Below are 10,504 nucleotides of genomic sequence, written 5' to 3' on the forward strand. Positions count from 1 at the left end.
TCTCTAAGATTATAAGTATTATTGTGATCATTAACGTTTGTTAAATATTAAATTTAGCATCGAACTATGAACATCTGTTTGTATTAAACAAAATATTGGTGTTGACATAAAATATACAGTTAGGAATAAAACATGAGTCCCCAATAAGACCTGAACACACAAATCCTCGTTTGTAACTATATATAATATACACTTACTACATTGTTTGAACAACATTTACCATCCATATACTCATTCTTTTACTCACACTTGTTCATTTTTAGATGATATTAATGCTAAAAGAGGCACAGTTTTCTGAGTGTTTCACCCTTTGGTCTTGATTGTTTACATTCAAATTATTTAATGGAAGCTATCCATTGTTCTCTGACCAGGAAATGAATTAATCATTAATATTTGGCACTTGACTTGGATTTGTCTTTCTTCATTTGCTCATGGAACTACCATAATATCAACTGCGATGAGACACAATCATATTCATTGTAATGAAGGTTATATATTCTTTACTAAGATTATATACAATCTATATTGATATCTAGTGTTGCATTGTTAGGCAGATTGCTATTGTATTACATATATACTCAATTAACATAATAATTAATAAGCTCTCGTTCATTAAGTCTCTTACACTTGTAGGTCTGGAATATAAAATTATTTTGTCATAGGAACATCGTGGACTCTCACCTTACATTTTATACCTTGTTAGGGAGCATGTTGGGGAAGGGAAAGTTGGGTTGTGGGGGTGATTTTAGGGGACAAATTGTGTGCAGTGTGGAGGATTTGCACATAAAAGACATGTCTTTATGGCCTCAGTTTTACTTAAACAGAGAAGAATGTTGATTAGTGAATTCCAGTGATGAGAGGACAGTGCCATGCCATAGATTTGGCACAGTTATAAGAAAAGAAAGACAAAACTAAGAGAAAACTGTCATTAAGTGTTAATTGAATGAGATAATTGCAACATTGTTAGATTATGTAGGATGTCTTTATAGAGAGATGGGACTTAGGAATGTTAATGTGTTTTATTGTGGACATATTGGGCTATTACATGGGATTACTGTACAAAGTATAGAAATATTGATCAAAACCATAATGGTCAACAGTTGACCGTTAACAACAGGAATTGAATGTCTCACAATAAGAAGATATAGTTTATTAAAAATAAAGATAAAGACATTCTATTATTAAATGTAAAACTTGGAAATATTTATTTCAGAAACTCCAAAGTTTGAGCACAAGGGAATACAAACAGAGGCTACATCTGAGGAATTAGAGGTTGCATCTCAGGAAATTGGTGAGTATAAAATAACCGTTCCCAATTGATTTCTATAAGGTTCACTTCCCCTGAGTATATTGTGCTTGAAAGAATAACTGTAAACAGGTTCCATTCCTATTTTCCAATGGAAAGATTATCTGTACAATAATTGTATTAAAGATATCGATTTATTGAGAGTTTACGAAATATCCATTGAGGTTAGCATTGTTGATAATAATGTTTAAATTAGAAGACACAATAGAATTTATTTTGTCATTTGATCACGAAACTAATAATGTCGTGTTACCATTAACTGCGAATTTTTATTCATTTTTTTTGGCTTTGCCAAGTGTCTCACGAGTTAAAATAATATGTAGTATTTAAATTTTCTTCATATGTGAATTATTTTGGAAATTATGATAATTTTTCCAAATGGGAATCGCTGAAAAAAGCATATTTGTCCTTTTCTATTCAATTGCAATAATAAAGATTTTAGTTTTTTCTGAAACTATAGTATCAATTGCGAATGTGTATGAAATATCAATGAATGATACAGATGGGAAATGCTAAAAAATAAATCGTTTTCAAAACAGTCAATATTTTTGTAGTCCAACAATTGCGATTTATGACATAAAATGACCTCTAGAATTAGCCAGAGCTAATAGTGACAAACTTTAACTCCTAAATATTGTTAAACACACCTCTGCAAATGCAATGTACATAAATAATTCGCTTTAAATACAAGGAACACCCGGCAGTGAGACTGTATTTAGCAGATCCCCAAATGGGGCTCATGGTGGGCAGTGGGTTATGTTTTTGTCTGTTTTTCATTTTTACTGTTCATGGATAGGCAGTTGTTGTTGTTCTTGCTGTTTTGGCAGATATCTCTCATCATCTCGCAGAGTTACAATGAAATTTGTTCCAAGTGTGAACATACTGTCTTTTTTCACTGATAGTAAATCTATCATTACATGCACTAAACGTTGTCTTTGTCCAAGAAGAAGACTTTGATTTCCTGCTGGGGCAACCATTGTCTCACTCTCTTCCAGATATGTATTTGCTGCAAGATACAATACAATAAACGACACCGTCCTCATAATTTATCATCTGATTTCCATCCGCCTATCAATTGGATGGATGGCCACTATCCAAGTCAGTTCTTATTCAGAATTACTGCCCATTGGTTGAGGAACACATCTCACAACATTCCAACTTTTCCATGGTGGTATGTCTTTCCAAACACCAACCACATTCTACAAGGCCCTGGGTACATTTTATTTGCCAAAAACACTAGTTAGAATGTTTTTTCTTCAAGAATATCAAACTTCCCTTTCTAAATTATGCAAAGAAATATCGGACACATTGGCAGACGAAACGAGAGTAAACAAATTAGAGAACAGATCCTTAAGAACCCTTATGACGTTACTAGGAAACCGTTTGCTGATACTAAATATGGTAGGTGAAGATATACTGCAAATGGACTGGGCGGCCATATACAGGAGATCTACATTGACTCAAAGTGAGATCAACCATTCATATTCATGGACAGTTTGAAATACCTATCGAAAGCAGCAATTTGGCCAGGCTGGGGCACCAAATTCATGTATTTTAATCGAATGAAGCAGCGCAGTATTTCTTTTTATTTTGCATTTTTTTTTCTCTTTTGCGCATGGTACTTCTGTCGGTCACTTTTGGCAAACGGCTATGTTTCGGGGATGTAAACACACAAACACTGGTCTTGAAGCATAAGTGATCTGTGAAATGCAAAGACGAACACACACACACACGCACGCACACACACACACACACACACACACACACACACACACACACACACACACACACACAGAGTAGGTTAATGATTAATGATTAGCTAAATAATTAAATATATCGATTCGGTGAAATACTCAGTGTTTCAGAATTACTCGCGTCGTTCAACATCATTTGGTTCCAATCGTTCACACTTTCATCTCAATACAAATCATAGACAGGCTGCTGCAGCACCTGAAATCACAAGTCCCTTCTTCGTCCCTCTTCCCTTAGTGGCTGCGGTGAAGCTTCCATTCGGCGACGCAATACACAGCACTTAGAAGAGGATCAGACTCATTCCCGCTGCTTAAACAAGTTTTCTGCAACTCGTTCGCTCTGAATACGCGTAAACGTAATCTGGGTGGATGCTGTAGAAGCAAAAACCACTTCACGCCTAACATACGAACACACACATTCATGCACGACTTTTTTCGTGCTAAACAATTAGAACGATCACCGGTAAACGGCAGTTATATGTTCAACACTCTTTTTAATTTTTTGTGTATTGAGTGCCTAACTAGAGCATCAAGGAAGCGGTGAATTAAGGGCTCTGGATCGAGTGCGGGTCTCTGTGTGTCTGTCCGTGTGTTATGCGCCAAGTGAGGTCCGTTGCTCCAGCAACCGCCCAGTGATCTGCCTAGTTGTATCAGAATGAACGAGTCGAAAGATACACCAGTAAGCAGCGGAAGAAGTTCCGACACATTTGCCGTGTTCCGTGTTGTGCCCCCCCAAATGCAAGCATCGCCGCAGCCGCAAGGATAGAAGCTATGGAACAAGCTCGAGTGTGTGTGCGCCTGTGTGTTATGCGGCAAGTAGCAACTGCTACTGCAGCCGCCGTCCAGTGCTGTGTCTTCTCCACATCAGAATGATCTTGTAGAAAGAAGCGTGGGTAAACGGCGGTGAAAAGTCCACCTTTTTAAGTCCTGCGTATCGTGTCACCTAACCAAAGATTCCTTACAACCGTAAACAAAATACACCATATCAAGGGTGTGTGTGGGTGTGCCCGTGTGTGACGCATTGTGTATGCGTGTGTGTGTGTGTGTTTGTGTGTGTATGTGTGTACAGCCAGGGAGGTAAAGAGATAGAAATGGAAAGATTTTATATACATACATACATACATATATATATATATATATATATATATATATATATATATATATATATATATATATATATATATATATATATACATATAATAATAATAATAATAATAATAATAATAATAATAATAATAATAATAATAATAATAATAATAATGATGATGATGATAATAATAATAATAATTATAATTTAACTTTACTTATAAAAAAAAAATTGAAACAGTACACCAAATCGCTTGTCCAATTGTTATAATGGAAGCGCGCCTGTCAGGAATCTGTCAGCCTGACGACGAAAAATTTTCAAATGGCAGAATACCTTCCCCGAATACGAACCAGGAAGGTCACTTAGACGGGATTTGTCCCAAATTAAGCCCCCAAAGTTCACCACCACAACGACCACAATATCAAAAATGTGAAAGAACTAAATGGAACCGGAAAGAATATAAAGAAGTAATATACGCTTATTACTTTGCATTAAGTAGGCCAACCCAAGAGAAACACACCGCAAACTCCTACAGAATTTGGAGGAGCCGGAATCCAGCTAGCAGACCAAACCTGGATGAAAACAGATTAGCAAATGTTAGAAGAGATATCTTCAGAAATACCAGACTCACAGATCCAGAATTGACCTCTATTAAAAAAGCGGTAGAGAATGACCTAAATATAAGTCAGGAAAGAAATAATGAAGCAGAGGAGAGGAACGTTGGACCACAAGCATTGACTGAAAGGCAACCATCTGCCGAAACCACTCAAGAGCCTGAAGAAAAAGGAGAAGATAATGACCCTAGGGAAAACAGCTAAGAAAATGATGCCGAAACAGAATTTGAAGACCACATATTTGCTGAACAACACAGAAAATCTATCACTGAAATGAAGCAGGAAGTTCTGAATGAGCTTGCAGTTGTAGGTCATACAAATATGAATGAAAGGGAACCACTCCATAAACTCCCAAATGCACACCAATATAAAACGCAAATAAAAATTGGCAACTGTGTTACACAAGAGATCATACAACAACTAAAACCCGATCTTAATAAATTAAACGAAATTATTTACTCTGTTGCTAAGGTAATCGAAAGACGCTGTTTAACACCCAAAAAGCCAACAATACCAAATTCGAAAAGAAAATCAAACTGGAGGAGTAGAATTGAAACTGAGATTGAATCGTTGCGAAGAAAGATATCAATATTAACTGAGCTAATCTCTGGAAATGATATAAGATCAAGAAAAAGCAGGAAGATCGTTAGAAAATATGGACTCTCAACAAGAGAAGAACTAATGTCAGCGAATGAAACACTTAAACAAAAAGTTCAAGCAAAAGCTCAGAGAATACGCAGATTTGAGAAAAGAATCAGATTCTACAGGAAAAATAAGATGTTCAAATCCAATGCCAAATCATTTTACAGGGAAATAGGGAAAGAAAAAATAACCATTGAAAATCTACCCCTAATAGAAGAAGTTGAAAACTTTTGGAAAGGGATCTGGAGTGATGAGAAACCATATAATGAAAATGCAGACTGGATCAAACGCACCCAAGATGCCTACAAAAATCTACAAGAACAGATATGGGAAGACATCTCAATCGCCCACCTAAGGAGGGCACTAACGAAGGCTCATAAGTGGAAATTCCCTGGTACTGATAGAGTACGAAATTTCTGGCTCTCATCACTCTCGTCCGCACACAAAATGTTAGTAATACTATTTAATAGTATTATGAAAGACCCAGAAAAAGCTCCCCATTGGATGGCAAATGGTATTACTTACCTCCTCCCGAAAAATAACGAAACCAAAGACCAAAAAAACTACCGGCCTATAACATGTTTGTCTGCTACCTATAAGATTTTGACATCTATTCTACTGGAGAAAACATATACGTTTATGGAAGAGAATAACCTATTTCCCACTGAACAAAAAGGATGCAGACGAGGCTCATACGGATGCAAAGATCAGCTCTTAATTAATCGCATGGTCCTTGAGAAACTGCCATAACAAGCGCAGAAATCTCAGCTCTTCATGGATTGATTATAAAAAAGCCTTTGACAGCATACCACATTCGTGGATTCTGAAATCACTGGACATTGTCAAAATTTCTCCTGTGATTTCAGATTGTTTAAAGTATAATATGTCACTATGGAACACGAAGCTGCAATTATATCATTCTAATGCAGTATTGCGCTCAAACAATATTAGCATAAACTGTGGCATTTTCCAAGGCGATTCACTTTCACCAATAATTTTCTGCATAGCACTAATACCACTCTCAAGTGAACTGAATAGAACAGGGTATGGCTACAAAATTGACAACAGGAAAATAAGCCATCTATTTTATATGGATGATTTAAAACTATATGGCAAAAATGATGAAGAGCTTCAAGGACTACTACATACTGTGAAAGGATTCAGTGATGATATCGGGATGGAGTTTGGCCTTGAAAAATGTGCCAAAGCCACTTTTAAGAAAGGGAAACTGGTAAAGTCAAGTTCAATAGAATTAGATGTCGAAACAGTAATAAAGGAACTTGAGCAGGAACAAACCTATAAATACCTAGGAATAAATGAAGGCTCTGGTATCCAGCATGCAAGCATGAAAGAGAAGGTTAGGAAGGAATGTTATAGAAGAGTTCGAGAAGTTCTGAAGTCTGAGCTGAATGCATATAATAAGGTGTTAGCCATAAATTCCTTAGCAGTCCCAGTTGTTCTTTATAGCTTCAATGTGCTCAACTGGAATACCAAATAAATAATCAAAATTGATAGAAAAATCCGCAAGCTATTGACTTGTAATAAGATGCACCATCCAAGGGCAGACGTGGATCGTCTTTACCTTTCCAGAGCTCAGGGAGGTCGAGGCTTGATCCAGCTTGAACTTACGTACAAAGCCACCACAATCGGACTGGCCAAATACCTTGAAACAACCAACGATTGGATTATAAAACTTGTTGAAAAACATGAAAGATCGAAAAAACTTCACTCTATTCTGAAAGAGAGCAAAAAAATCGCTACTGATCTCTTAGATACCCACCAGCTTGATCAGGTTGAAGGAACTGCGCCAACTGCTGCTGCAAAGAAAATAAAATTAATTGCAAAGACAAAAGCACATGAAAAATTAGCTAGCAGATGGGAACAGAAACCTCTGCATGGCAAGTATGTGGCCCGTAGCAAACAAGCTGATGTCGACCGGAAACACACGCATCAATGATTACGAAACTCAGGGCTAAAAGCAGAAAGTGATGGTTTCATATTGGCTGCTCAAGACCAAGGCTTATTAACCCGGAACTACCAAGCCAATGTGATAAAAAATGGAGCTGACCCAAAATGCCGATTCTGTACCGATGCGATTGAAACTATAGACCACCTAATCTCAGGGTGTAGAGTCTTAGCACCTGTAGAATATAAAGCAAGACATGACAGAGTTGGCCAGTATTTACACTGGACCATATGTCGGCATTATAAAATCAAAACCGCTGACAAATGGTATAAACATCATCCTGAAGCTGTGACTGAGGGAGAAAACGTATCGATTCTCTGAGACTTCCCCGTACATACCGACTAAGCTATAAAAGCTAATAAACTGGATATTATTATAAAAGATCAGACAAAGAAGATGTGTTTATTAATTGACATGAGTATTCCCTGCGATCATAATATAGCGGCGAAAGAATTTGACAAGATCAGTAAATATAAAGACTTGCTAATAGAAATTGAAAATATGTGGCACTTCAGGGCGACTACCGTACAAGTGATTGTAGGATCTCTAGGAATGATAAAAAAAGGTACTGAAACCTATTTGAAAATGATATCAGGCTTACCATCCCTACAGGAAGTGCAAAAAATCGTGTTAACTGGAACGACTCATGTACCTAGAAGAGCATTATCGCTGTGAAAACAACATCCATTCATGAATATTTTATTATTTGTTAATTTTTATTAATATTTAAAACAAATTTTTTTTTTTTTTTTAAATACATATTTTACCTGTAAACACTCGGCAAGAAATGGAAGAAAATTTGAAGAAAGAAGAAAGAAAAACAACATAATGATAATGATAATAATAATAATAATAATAATAATAATAATAATAATAATAATAATAATAATAATAATAATAATGAACTAGATAGGATACAACATACACAAATGAAAGAAAAATTAAAGAAAGAGTACTATAGACGATTTAGATCAATACCAAAAACAGAGCTCAATGCTAAAAACAAGATAATGGGTATCAACACTTTAGCTGTCCCAGTTATAAGCTACAGATACAACATCCTTAACTGGACACTAAACGAACTATCTAAAATAGACAGGAAAACAAGAAAAATAATGACAGGATATAGGATGCACCACCCAAAATCTGACATAGAAAGGCTATATATATACAACGCACAGAAGGTGGCAGGGGTCTTATACAGCTGGAAAACTATTATAAAATAACCACCATAGGACTGCAAAAATACCTACTCCAGAAGCAAGGAAAATTAATACAAATAGCCACAAAACACGAGCAAGACAAAACACTATTTTCAGTATTTAAGGAAGCTGACAAATACAAACAAGAAATCAATCTACCTAACAAATACGAAGAAGAAGAAGAAGAAGAAGAAGAAGAAGAAGAAGAAGAAGAAGAAGAAGAAGAAGAAGAAGAAGAAGAAGAAGAAGAAGAAGAAGAAGAAGAAGAAGAAGAAGAAGAAAAAAAGAAGAAGAAGAAGAAGAAGAAGAAGAAGAAGAAGAAGAAGAAGAAGAAGAAGAAGAAGAAGAAGAAGAAGAAGAAGAAGAAGAAGAAGAAGAAACAACAAAAGCTATAAAACAAATGAAATCCAAACTGAAACTAGAACAGTAACGGACCATGATAAAACGATGGCAAGAAAAGCCCCTACATGGTAAATACTGGGCTAAACTAAATGCGAAAGAAATAGACAGAGAAAAATCCCAGCAATGGCTGAGAAGCTCAGGACTCAAAGCAGAGACTGAAGGATTTTTAATTGCTGCACAAGACCAGAGCCTCCCCACCAGAAATTACCAAAAACACATAATGAAAAGAAATATAACAAGTAACTGTAGAATATGTGGAGATGGACAAGAAACAATAAATCATATTATCTCTGGCTGCCCAGTCCTGGCTAAGAAGGAATATATTCACAGACACGACAGAACTGGGACCTATATACACTGGAAGCTATGCCAACACTATGGAATAACAACAGAAAAAAGATGGTATAAACACACGCCAGAAAAGGTCAGAGAAAACAAGAAAACAACCATAATCTGGGATATGCCAATACACACAGATAGAGAAATTAAGGCAAATAGACCAGATATAGTTGTCAAAGATCATGAAGTAAAAAAATGCTTTCTAATTGATGTATCAATACCAGCAGATGAAAACGTCTCTCTAAAAGAAATGGAAAGATTTTCAAAATACAAAGACCTGGAAATAGAGGTAACTCGAATGTGGAATCTAAAAACAGAAACAATTCCTATTATAGTAGGTGCCTTAGGTATAATAAAAAAATATTCAGACAAATACATAACAAAAACACCAGGACTTACAAATATATATAACATACAGAAAATTGGACTACTGGACACAGCACACATCCTACGCAAAACATTTTCAATACAGTAAACATAAGAGCACCACAGCAAACCACAGCACATACCCAAGGCGCACAGAGCTGCGCTTGGTAGTGAAGTGAAAGCACGTTATAAAAATAAAACTACTGAACAATAATAATAATAATAATAACAAGAACAACAACAGTAACAACAACAGGCACCGTTGTGAACCGCGCGAATACTCCAGATACCCTAGTACATCTCCAGCATCAGAAGCTGTGTAAAGACAATAAAATAATAATAATAATAATAATAATAATAATATTTTTAGATTTTGATACAAGACCAGCAATTTTGGGTGAGTGGGTAAGTCAATTACACTGACCCCCAATGTTCAACAGATACTTATTTTATGAACCTCGAAGGGATGAAATGCAAAGTCAACCTTAGTAGAAATTGAACTCAGAATGTAAAGACAGACGGAATGCCACTTAGCATTATGCTCAGTGTGCTAATGAATCTACCAGCTCACTACTGCTGTAATAATAATAATAATAATAATAATAAGTAAGTATGAGATCATAGAGAACCACACTGATGTTGAACAATGACAATGAATCTCTAAATGCTGGAGATGTAAGAATTTCATGTGGCATTTTCCAGGGTGACTCACTATCACCACTCCTCTTCTGTCTAGCCCTAATACCGCTCTCAAAATTGCTCAATGATGCACAGTATGGTTATAAAATATTTGATAAAAATATAAATCATCTCATTTACATGGATGATT

The sequence above is a fragment of the Octopus bimaculoides genome, chromosome 30 (assembly GCF_046866305.1).
Source record: "Octopus bimaculoides isolate indiv1 chromosome 30, ASM4686630v1, whole genome shotgun sequence".
Lineage (NCBI taxonomy): Eukaryota > Metazoa > Mollusca > Cephalopoda > Octopoda > Octopodidae > Octopus > Octopus bimaculoides.